The sequence below is a fragment of the Paroedura picta genome, chromosome 5 (assembly GCF_049243985.1).
Source record: "Paroedura picta isolate Pp20150507F chromosome 5, Ppicta_v3.0, whole genome shotgun sequence".
Classification (NCBI taxonomy): Eukaryota; Metazoa; Chordata; class Lepidosauria; order Squamata; family Gekkonidae; genus Paroedura; species Paroedura picta.
The window spans coordinates 88,105,462-88,118,304 of record NC_135373.1 but is presented as its reverse complement, the minus strand read 5'-3'; the positions used below and the strand labels follow the sequence as shown (position 1 = coordinate 88,118,304).

General features: G+C 42.7%; 1 long non-coding RNA gene across 1 annotated transcript in view; it reads right to left on the bottom strand.

Moving 5' to 3' along the window:
* Window positions 1–12,843, bottom strand: part of LOC143839106 (uncharacterized) — a 96,296-nt gene that overhangs the window by 13,867 nt on the left and 69,586 nt on the right. Inside the window, exon 3 of the long non-coding RNA XR_013231613.1 lies at window positions 2,997–3,074. This is a non-coding gene — a long non-coding RNA (uncharacterized LOC143839106). The remainder of the gene's footprint in view (window positions 1–2,996; window positions 3,075–12,843) is intronic.

Here is a 12,843-nt window from a genome sequence, read left to right as displayed (position 1 = left end):
TCCTCTGCAGGCAATGGAAACAGCATCCTGCCCTCCTCCAAGTGACAACCTTTCAAATACTTAAAGAGGGCTATCATGTCCCCTCTCAACCTCCTTTTCTCCAGGCTGAACATTCCCAAGTCCTTCAACCTATCTTCATAGGGCTTGGTCCCTTGGCCCCAGATCATCTTCGTCACTCTCCTCTGTACCCTTTCAATTTTATCTACATCCTTCTTGAAGTGAGGCCTCCAGAACTGCACACAGTACTCCAGGTCACTGATGTGGGGAAAACCTTTGATGATAATCAATAGAAGAGATTTAGAGGGATGATTAAGAAGGACTAGTGAAGGAAAAGCAGGGCATCAAGATGTAAATATCATGAGCCAACACTCTGGAGATATACCTCATACTCAGAGGCAGATCTCTACCTGGTCTGAGGGTCCTGGTGTCTGAGAACTATTACTCACTGAATTCAGTGACCAAGAAGAAGAAGAAGAAGAAGAAGAAGGAGAAGGAGGAGGAGGAGGAGGAGGAGGAGGAGGAGGAGGAGGAGGAGGAGGAGGAGGAGGAGGAGTTGGTTCTTATATGCCGCTTTTCCCTACCCGAAGGAGGCTCAAAGCAGTTTACAGTCGCCTTCCCATTCCTCTCCCCACACAGACACCCTGTGGGGTGGGTGAGGCTGAGAGAGCGCTGATATCACTGCCCGGTCGGAACAGTTTTATCAGTGCCGTGGCGAGCCCCAGGTCACCCAGCTGGTTGCATGTGGGGGAGTGCAGAATCGAACCTGGCAAGCCAGATTAGAAGTCCTCACTCCTAACTACTAAACTGGCTCTCATATGTTCATATAACCGCCTCGAGCCTTCAGGGGGGAGGCGGGATATAAAATAAAATAATAAAATAAAATAAAATAAAATAAAATAAAATAAAATAAAATAAAATAAAATAAAATAAAATAAAATAAAATAAAATAAAATAAAATAAAATAAAATAAAATAAAATAATAATCTGTTTAACAAATTAACAAATGTGTGTGTGTGTGTGTGTAAATTAATTAACTCCCACCCTTTCAGGAAACCCTTCCAGGGCCATCAAGAAACACCAGGGTTTCATGAAACCCTGGTTGAGAAAGTCTGACACAGACTGTTTATGTACTGGAGGTTTCATGCCAGGCTGCAGGCTGGAGTTTTAGTTGTGGCAGGTTGCCCCACCTCTTCCTGCACCCACATGGGGGCGCATTTGACCCAGTGCACTTCATCCGCCCCTGATTTGTGCTCCTGCACAGGAGTTGGGGCAGTAAAGTATCCAGTGCATAAATGGTCATAGAGAGTAGCTTGAACTATAAACTAAGGAACTATGGATAACTGGGAACTAGTTTGTTTTTACCTTCAGATCTAAGTTTTTCAGTAGAATCAAGGAGTCTGCAAGTCAATTAATTTTTCATGTAAATTCACCAGGGAAACAATTAGCAATGTGAACTCACATTTAGTTTGTTCCATATATAGTTATTACTAAAGACAACTAAAGCTGAATAAAAAAGAAATACAAATTTTACAACCACAGTACAGGTCAAATAATCATCAGTACAGTTCACACAATTATCTGTGGATTAGAAGTTGTTTTCTCAATACACTTTCGGCTATTATAAAATTATCATTTCAAACGTTCAGAGACAGTTGACCTTTGAGAATCTGTCATTGGAACAGGCTCATCAGCTGAAGACCATAGAGGTTGTATTCATAGATGTACTGCCAGGAAGACTGGGGCATACCATCTGGGACCAACATGGTATTGAGACAGAACCCAGGAAGCTGGTGTGTATGGGACATTACCCATGGCCAATGGCATATTTAGGTATTGGCGACTTGTTTCTCTAGAAGCCAATCCTAAAATGGGATTCTTATATTCTTAAATTATGACATTTTTTGTCAGTGGAGAAACATTTCAAGGTACTTCAGTTACTCTGAAGGAGTTGCTAATGACACAGGAAATGAAATCATCTTCTTGATTAAGGATATGATTGAGCTACAGGACAAATCTATCTTGTAAGGAATCTACGGAATGGCATTGTCCTACAGCCAAGCAGTGGTTTCACACTGGTATGTCAGAAGACAGATGAAGGAGAAGTGCCTATGAAAATAGGGAATGGGTCAACTATCTGCTCCACTATATATTTCTGGTAAGGCGTTGGAGGAGGAATGTGTCTCATGGCTTGTGCCACTCAGTACTTAACACCCACTCAGGCTGGCTGTCCCACCCAGAGTGCTTCTGCCTCCTCCAAAAGGCTTGCCTGTCTGTCCAGAAGCCAGCCAATCAACTTCCGTCCCCCACCCCTGACCACCCCCGCTCCTTCCACTTCCCTCTGGGGCTTGGAGGCTGTAGATCCCTGCAGTGTGAGAGCTGCCCCTACTGGTGAGTTCCCTAACAGCTGCTTGCAGCCTTTCCAAGTCGTATGGGGAGAGGGAGGCCATCCACAGAGTTATTCCATCCCACTCCCCTTATCTAGAATCCATTGTATTTTTTGAACACAATGGTCTTGGCCCCTAGTTAATAGTAATGCCTACAAGGAAGCTCCATGTATAGCAAGAAAATATCACTGAATGTCAGTTGCTGGGGGAGAGAATTTAGGCTCCGAGCTTCTGTTTAAAGGGCATCCTATTGGTCACATAGCGCTGGACCAAGTAAACCATTGGTAATCCAGCAGGCCTCTTACACTTTTATGAGTTGTTGGGAAAAATTGTTACATTTCAAATGAATCATTCAGAGAATAGGGCTTTTGGTTTTTGTGTGGGAAGGAAAGCTGTCTTCTATTCAAAGGATTTAATTCTAACCCAGCAAAGCTTTGCAAAGACTTTGTGAGACAATGCAATTTCAATATATTCCTCCTCTACAATGAGACTACAAATTGAAGTCAAGTGTCATAATGGATGTAAAAGTACCCTGAAAGATATTGTGCACACCACATTCAGCTCAATGTAACGAGTATGCAGTGCCATGACAACTGTACAAGTATTACATACCTGTAATAAAAATGCAGGTCTTGTCCTTCACATCCTATACTTCTTTTCCTCCAAAAATTCATGGTGTATGAATAGGAACTGACAATAAAATACAGAGAACATCTCCATTACTAACGCTTCTTTGTTGCTCACTGTAACACTGAAGCTATAGGGCATGAGCTAGACTTGAGCCCAGCAGCACTTTAGAGACCAAAATGATTTTTGAGGTATAAGCTTTCCTGTGTCAATACTCCATCAGATATTAGGTAATGCTAACTCTCAAACAAGCCCATGTATTCAGATTAAATCTCTCTTAAACTTTCCTTTAGAAGAAAAGGTCATCATGAACTTAACAATCACAGGAAGACAGTGGTTGAGGCTAATGCCCCAAATACCTGAAGAATCTCCTTTTCCTGTGTAGTCCAATTTTTGTGTGGAGGTAATTGGGCAGCAGGCAGGTCACCTGATTCTGGATCCACCCCTGTGCTATGCCAATGCTCCTGCAATGTAGTCAATAAAAGCTGTGGCCTTTACTTACTCCAAAAAGGTTTTATTTATTTTCATCCCTCATCTACAATCCCCCTGTGCCTCTTGAGCACACAAGTATCTTTAACACAAGTAAATGATTTAGGCCTAAGAAAATTTATAACTGAAACATTCTGTTGTGTAGCCTTTCATGTGAAACAAGAACAATGGGAAGCAAAATGAAAATGTAGCAGATTTAACACATTATTTATTTTAAAAATCATAACGGGCATGTTATTTTCCCACTACAGTAAGCTGCAATAACCGCCATTCACACTGAGCTTGAAAGGGACAAGACAAAAAGGATGAGTAGATTAAAAGTTATTGGCATATCTAAATGAGTCTGCCATTTCCAGTATCTCATAAAAGAAAAGACTGATTTTTCAAGCATCACTCTAACATGTATATTTTTATATTTAGGTACTTTTGCAAGACCTCATATGTAGATACTGAAGTAAAGGCTATGACAGAAATTATTTCAGAAGTACGACTCTTGGCCCAAACAGTGGCACACAAGATCATTTGCTCAGCATTGCCACTCTACTACAAAAGCAGAACTATAGTCAAGCCAGGACTGAATAGGGCAGAATGTATCTCAGAGACATGCTTTGGGGTTAGAGTGGTGACCTCATCAACTCTTGGTCCTTCTGGTGCTGTCTCCAGTAGCAGCCTGTGCCAAAGTCCCATGCCAGTCCCATCCCATGCAGGAACAAAGAAATGCTGTTCAGGGCTCACTGCCTGTGCCCTTGTTTTGTGGTGAAGCAAAGGAACTGCCATATTAAACAAAATTGTCTGGCACATGGACATTTGGCATATGTGCCTTTCCTCTGTTCTAGTGCCTTACTCCCTTGCAAAAAAACCTCATTGCACATATAACTTTAAAGTAAAATAAAAATGTTCTGTGGGTAAGGATTCTCAGAGAATTTGGATTCAGACACAGTTGATAGATTGTGTTTCTCACAGTGTTTCAATAGCACTTGGGCGAAGATGCTTGCAGCTGAGTGGGATGGAGAGATGCCCAGAAGCTGTTTGTTCCACCCCTGCTTCTGATTCTATTTTATCTTTGCTTTTAGCAGGTTGGCTCAATAGGTAAATGTGAGGTAAATAATCCTGTGCCATGCTTCAATGATAAAAGATTATGTATCTTTTGCTAATTCTGTAAGGCCTTTAACAACTTTTGGCATTAGCAGGGCTTTTATTTTTCCAGTTTAGAATCTAAAATGAAATTTCTGATGGGCAATTATTTATAACATTGATTACTGTTGCCCAAATCAACATCTGTGTTATAATTTCTGTGACTCCAAAGAGCTAGGCAACACAGTTTTGAAACTATCAAAATTAGAGAATGAGAACATGCCCTTGTTTATACAGTGGCATATCTAGCCTGTTTGGCACCAGAGATAGGTGGGTGGGGCTTGGAAACATGAGGTAGATGGCATGGGGGTGGAGCGTGGTAATGCAGGACTACAGGTGGGGGGCACACAGTGGCATTGGTTGTAGCAGCAGACAAAGTATATGAGGCAAGGCTGCTGAAAGAGGAGGTGGAAACTTTCACAGTGACAATGCCCATGTGTTGTTTGTCTTTATTCTTCTCTCTGGATGGCTACATCCAGCCCAGCCTTGCCTTGCACTGAAGCTGGTGCCCATGGACAGCAGCCACTACCTGCCTCTACCCATCCCCCACTGGGGAAGAGGAGCCATGCTTATCCTGCTCACTTTAGACCTGCTGCTGCTCCAGGCAAACACCACCACCCTGCCTTTAGTGTATTTCCATTCATTTACTTGACAGAATAGAATCTCCTAGGTTCTTTGAACAGCACAACCAATATTTTAAGATCAGAATCAGTTTTGATTAGCCTTTCCTCTGGCTGAGTCAAATTCGTGTCACGTTCCCTTAGACCCTGACAGTGTCAAGATGACAATTTTTATAATGTGATTTGGAAGGTATTTTCTCTATCACATCCCATTTGGCAACATGAGTAACCCATAAATCCTCCCAAGGAAGTGACCGGCCCCCTGCAAAGCCTAAAGGGAGTGCATTGATAAGGGTGACAGTTTTGTTTACTGAAGTCAGAAGAAAACTATACCAAGATTCAACATGTCTAAAACATACCGAGGTTAGCAAAGAAAAGAAAAATTCAGCAAAATGCCTTGTTTTCTATTAGCAGCTCTGAACCAAAATACTGAACTAAAAGATATGTACAGATAGATTACTTCTATTACACTCTACGCTATAGCTACATTGAAGGGAACTTATAGTCATCATAAACCCATTAAAATACAAAATCCATAGAATAAAGGGAATAGGGCAAAGATAGGGACAATCTTTTATTTTTAAAAAACTACATCCTCTAGTAATTGTTATACTGTAACCAAGAGTAAACAATTAGTTTCCTAGATACAAATTTACTTTAATATCCCAAATTCACATTTCATTCACCTGTTCCATGTGTTCTAACTGTTGCCATAGCAACCCTCTTGGATCACTCTACAAAATACATATACTGTTGCCAGACAGCACAAAGTATGTGAAGATTAGGGGTGTGCAAAAATAATAATAAGAGTGGGGGGTGGGAGAAGAAGATTTGTTTTTATACCCCACTTTTCACTGCCCAAAGGAGTCTCAAAGTGTCTTACGATCACCTTCCCTTTCCCCTCCCCACAACAGACACCCTGTGAGGTAGGTGAGGCTGAGAGAGCCCTGATATTACTGCTCAGTTAGAATAGATCTATCAGTGCTATGATGAGCCCAAGGTCACCCCAATTTATATTTGACTGGAAAAATATCTGGAAAATACCAATAAAATACGCAGCTATTTGTTCAGCTCAGATATACCTAATGCATACTTCTAGTAAAGATATTTCTGTTGAAATTGTTGACACACACCATTTCCTTTCTTTTATGCAATATGCAATATGCAGCTGCCAAGTCATGACCTCTACCTTACAAAATGTACTATTGCCTGGCATTTGTGGATGGCATCAGATCTGAATCAGCTGTAACCATCTGCTAGAGTTTGCAAAACATTACTCTTTATTATATCTATTGCATCTGTCTGCTCAGTCAACAGCTGTAGTCAAATTGTGAGGGCAGGACATTTATGTAGCTGAATGCTAGCAAGAGAATCAGTTCATTCAGTTTCACAAAAGTCCCCAGTTCCCTATAGAAGACTACATAGTGTAACTGAAGCCTAGTACCTAGTCTGGATGTAGCACCCCTGTTCTTTACCACCTCAGCTGGAGGCTGCCCAGCCAAGGGAACTGCCCAACTCAGCCCAAAGAGTCCTGTAGGTGTGGTCGCAGATTTGATGCAAGGAAGAAGTGGACAGGGAAAACATACTCAGGGGAAAGCATGTGATGGGATGGAAGAGGGCAGCCCCAGCCTCAATAAGCATAGGGAGTGTAGAACCAAGCTCCAGTAAGCCCAGGGAGTATAGAAGCAAGGCCAGGATGGTGGAGTAGAGTGTGCCTAGATCCAGGGGGAAACCCCAGTGACTCAGCACTTGGACTGGAGGAAGGAGAGACCAGAGATTACTCTCTCACAAGGAACCTTTCAGAAGTTGGGTCCAGGTTCCAGAAAGGACCAAGGAGATAGTGCTGTTCTCCAGGCTGCAAGGAAGATAACTGAGGCAGCCAGAAGAGAGGAAAATGGGGCTGGGGACTTACCTGATCTCCAAAGCCTCTATTGATGCGGCAAAAGAGAAAAACAGAACCTTTCCAAGGCAATTGGTACAATAAATTTTATATATCAATAATTTTTTAAGGACCAACCAAAACGGTTTCTAGATATACTCCGTTTTCACAAGTTTTCTTCAGTGGTTGATTCCTTTTATCAACCTATTTTTATATATAGATAGGCCACCGGCTCTGTAAAGTATTGTGGGGAATGTCAGTCCAAAAAATATTGATCCTTAAAAAATTATTGATATATAAAATTTATTGTACCAATTGCCTTGGAAAGGTTCTGTTTTTCTCTGTATATGTTTCGAACCTTTCTTCTTTTTTCGTATTGTAATTCTATTGATGAGGCGGCAAGGTGGGTCGGAAGGGGAGGCTAGGTGTCCTCACATTCTGGGAGGGCAGGGAGGGAAGGGGAGGGAAATGTGTGTGAGCGTAGAATAGGTGTGCCTATTTAAGCTGTGAAATGCATGTGCCTTCTTTCTTTTCCCCAGGGATCGAGGCAGCAACCGTGCCTATTTTGATGCCAACTTGTTGTGTGTTAATTAAATAAAAGCTGTGGCCATGTTTAAGCCATCCAGGTCTCAGTGTCCTCCTTCCACCCACCAGGCCCGCCTGCAAGTCAACAGGGCATGAGCAAACCTCCCTTTTCTTAGAAACTGCCTTCTCAAGGTCTGCCAGGGGAAAAGGGTGAAGCTGGTAGATGCTATGTTCTCAGACTCTGTCCCTGTGACAAAGTAGTCATGCTCAAATTTTCCCTGATATATTTTAAATAGCATTTTAACACCCCCCCAATGAATATTTACACCTATTTCTTATAATGTTTGTTGCTCCCTTCTCTTCCTCATATAGGATAGAAATGCCTTATTTTCATGGTTCTGACACACTTAGAAATTCTGATCCCTTCCATTCTGCACATTTCAAATAAATTACCAATGAGTTCCATTCTGCACATTTCAAATAAATTACCAATGAGTTCCATCCCATGACCTTGTTCCTGTGCATCTGATATCATACTGTCACCACTTTGGTCAACTGTCTTTTCTAATTCTCATCCTCTTTGCTGTTATTTGGTTAAGCTGTGAGAAGGGTGAAATGAAGTATCATTCTTTGTAGTAAACTTTCCTGTTGTCTTAATGTTGGAAAAGGGAAAATTCAGTACAAGTGGGAATTTTCAAGGTATCCTTCACAGAAAAATAGTTGAAGGATATGTGGTTAAAGTTCAGGATGAGGGCAGTGCTGCAGCTCACTGGTTCAGTATGTTATCTCCAGGAAAAGAATCTCAGTAAGCATCTTCTGGGGAAGATCTTTCTCTGCATGACATCCTTGAGAGCAGCTGTTGTTCAAAGTAGACAACAGATGGATCCATAATCAAGACAGTGCAAGTCACCTTTTTTTTGGTTGCAGCAACAGAGGTGTATCTAAAGTGTGTCAGCCATGGCATGCTTCCTGGGTGCCACATGAAGGAGGACCAGTGGCAGCTTCAGGGGGGCCTGCCTGTATTCCGACACCTGTCCCTGAGGGCAGAGGATAGTGGCCCATCTGGACAGCATGGACTCGAGGTGTGGCATGATGCTCTCCTACAATAGTGCACCACTCAACAACTGCTTGGACCAGCACAAATCTCCAATGGCCTTCCCTCTCAATTGATGGAGGACTCACAGCCTGAGTAGGGTGGCCCCACCACTAATGTCCACAAAGAAGATGGTTGGATGTGGGGCAATGGGGTGCGCTGGAAGCTGAGCAGATGCCGCATATCCAGGGTGGGGCATAGCACTCCTCATGATGGTGTGCCACCCGATGGTCAACTGGGCCATGGTGAACCCTCACAGCCATCTCTCTAGATTGATAGGGGACTCATGGCTCTAGGTGTCTCGCCCCCCTGCCATCACCCAGGACCAGCATCACCACCCCGTCACACCAATGTGGGTGGTGCTTCAGATAAGCCAGGCATTGCAGTTGCATCAAACCAGACTGCCACAGAGAGGCAAGCAGATGGGCAGATGCCATAGAGGAACTGACCCAAGGAGAAAGATAGAAATCTGTCCAAGCCAACAATGGTGAGAGACTTTGCCAGAGAGCAAAGGGGAGCCCATGGAGAAGGGAGCAGAATGTTGGGTGACAGGATATGCCATGTCACCAAGCCTTTTCCCATGCCATGCCATCCCCAGGTGCCAAATAGGCTTGGTATGCAACTGTGTAGCAACTAATAATCAAATGCTGAGCATTGTCTGTTTTAGGACTGTTACGTGTACATTCTGCTTATTTGCCATTGTGCAGCTCAAGACAGTTTGCACAGGATTTCAAGGAGGCTACCTGCTTAACTTCAGCAGAGTTGCCATATCCTGTCTTACTTCACTGGATTCTAAGCATTTTCTAGTCTTTTGTCCTCTTCCAGAGGAAGGCTAAAAGTCACATTCCCATGAGTTTTGAAATTACCTAAATCCTCTACCTGATACAAGGTTTCTCTTAGCACTTTTTCTATTGATAATGTGTACTATGTCTACCCCAATTATGATAAGAAGCCCACCACATGCTTTAGAAGTCTGTTTTGGGGGCTTGCTTATGTCTGCAAAAAACAGGAGTGTTGTATAAAGCACTTTGTGGGCTATACAGTATGTTCAGCAGGAAGGTCAACAAGTCTGTAGCTGTTCCATGAAGACTTGTATGCTACCTGGAAGTGTGGGTTACATAGGCAGATATCCCTTCTCACACACTTCTAAATCTTTCTTCACCATTATTTAAGAAGTACGAGAGAGGGGGGGGGAGGGAGGGGAGGTCTGGTTAACTGATGCCTGGCTAACTTATTAGCAATAAATCTATGAGACAAGAAAGAAATTGCAGATAAATCCAAAGGCATGAGATGTTTTAAAATACAGTGCAGAACAATTCCTAATGGAAGCATTTATATTATATAGATTTGTCTACCTACTGCAATTCCATGGAGAACCTCACCCCCAAGGAAAAACAGTAGAAAAAGAGGGCTGGGGAGGAAAACAGGCTGACCAGTAGGGAGACAATGCACAGCAGACGAGAGGCATAGAATGGACAAAGAGGTGTCCTCTGGAGGTGGGAAGAGGCCAGCAGAGGTAGAAGGAAGGCAAATAGACACAAATAGAGTGCCAGAGGGTAAGCCAAAAGACAAAGAAGTATATTGCTGGCTAGCGAAGAGAATGTTGTAAAGTAGGACTCAGTGTATGTGCATAAATAATAATTTTAACCTGCCTTTCCATGTTGCTCAGGGTGTGCATGGGGTAACAATTCTGTAAAACATCATACAACATTATAAAAGGTAAAAACTAATTTAAACTCAATTGATGCCCCAACTAAAATTCCAGACAGGGGGATTTTAGTGTCAGGAGCTGATCTTTCCCATCTCCATTTTGAGATGGCATTTAATTGCTTTTAATTCCAATCATGATTCCTTTTTATAATTCAAGTCTACACTTTTAGCTTCATAGGCAGAAGGAATGTAGTGTTTCTTGGAGGGGAGGGGTAGGAACTGCGTACACTCCTGTCCATCACAATCCTTGGCACATTCTAGGGATCATCATTAGCCTTTTCTGAATGTTCATAGTGTGTAGTCACTCCACTCCATGCCCTCCCCCAGTGCTGCCCCAGATATCGTCATCAACAGTATTACTTATTTTGTTTTTTTGGCTTGAAACCAACTCTCATTTCCTGCCAAATCCTACAGATACTACAAAACGCTTGTCCTGTCTTGTACTTTTGCTACACGATATAGACAGCAGAGTGTGCTTTGAAAGGCTTTCTATAAATAGAACAGAGATGCTGTAATAGCTGGCTGACTGATTTTTCCAGACAACTTCTCTCTGCTGATTGGTACTCTGAAGAGACTCCCCCCCCCTTGTACTAGAACAATCCAAGTTATGTATTTGCATAACAGAATATTCTTCAAAATAATATGTTTGTGTGTTTATCTTTTATGCTTCAAAAAGCTGCTCTATTGAAGAGACACACTAAAATGTCCTTAATTTCTTTTCTTTTTTCTTTAATTCATCTGCCCCCTTTTAAAACTGCCCTTCCTCAGAGAATTCAGATCAACATATGCATTTCTTCCTTCTTTTGGCTTATTCTCACCATGGCTCTGACTGTTTCCATATTAGGGATATTGTTTGGATTTGCACTTTTAAAGGGTGCAGACCAGGCACAGACCTGAATTGTCCCCTCACTTACCCCACAGCAAAGAAACCCACTGACATCTGGTTTTCACTTTTTGAAGCGGGGTCTAATGGGGTCTAAATCGGGGCTGCCTAATGGGGAAATGTATGCAATTGGGGTTTTCTCTGTACCTGCTATTTTGAGTAGTTTAGGAATGCCCCTTTCCTCGTTATCATCCTCCCTTCCCTCACCATGCCTTCCCTTCCTGAGGGAAAGGTGCCCTGCTGCCCTCTTCCACCTGCTGTGCTTCTGAGGAGAAGAGACCTTCTGAAACAAGTGGTGCCTGCTTGCACCTTTCTTTTAATTGTGCTCCTTCATTTTACCATTCCCTGCCTTCAATTGCTGTCCCCTCCCCCCAGGTGTTTTTTTTAAAGAAGGTTATTACATTACAATGCTGCTACATCCAGGAGGCAGTGTTGTACAGGCAAGCCTCAGCGACAAGCTAGAGAGGTTTGGATTATGCAGGTTTGACTTCTGGAGGCAGCAGGACCTGCATGTGCTGGGAGGAGGATGACCGGTCAATCAGTGCAGCCTCCTCCTCTGTTCCCATTGACAGCCCTGGCATGGCTCTTCTCTCATGCTATAGCTGTCCTTGTGGGTCAGAGGCTGGAGGTAGCAGTGCAGGCAAGTGGCACCTGCCTTTGTCTCTGGCCCCTCGCTGATCACAACTTGGCTTCTGGGGAGCACACTGTCATTGCCCCCAGCAACAATGGTTCCTGGGGCTTTCACTGCTCCTCATAATAAAAAAGCAGTCTATCATGTTACAGTGTAGCAGCATTGTAACGCAATAACCTTATTTTTAAAGAAAATACTTGGAGTCGAAGGGGGGCTGATCAAGGGTAAAATGAAGGGGTGCAATTAAAAGAAAGGCAGAAAAAGAAAAGAAAAAAGAAAAAAACCTTTTGGGAAAGGGGAAGGGAGCAAAGCATCATGGGAGGCTGTCTCCTACTGACAACGCAGAAAACATATGGTGAATTACAACCTGGAAATAGAGGGGAGGAAAGCCCAAATGGAGAAAGCAAATTTCAACTCACAGCATCTAAAAGAAACCCAAACAAGGCCAATACAAGGTATGTCTTATAATGCAGAAATGGACTCTGAGTAGTAGCTCAGGCAGAGTCTTGACCCAAGGTCATATAGTGACCATTCTGGCTATTTTTTATTTATTTAATTTATTTAGAAGAAGAAGAAGAGAAGAATTTAGATTTATAGGCTACCTTTCTTGACTCTGTCATCTCAGGGCAGCATACAGCATTATTGTAAAACCAATAAAACACGTAAATGTACTAAAATATGTGGTAAAACCACTAAATCTAACAGTAAATAACCTGAGTGATTGCTTATTGATATCCTATAAGAAGGAGAATGTAGGAGAAGATCCCAAATTGGTAGGTGAGGCCCATGTGATGTTCTGATCTTCTGTTCATACTGTCCTCAACCATATGCCTGGTAGAAGAGCTCCGTCTTGCAGGCCATGCAGAAC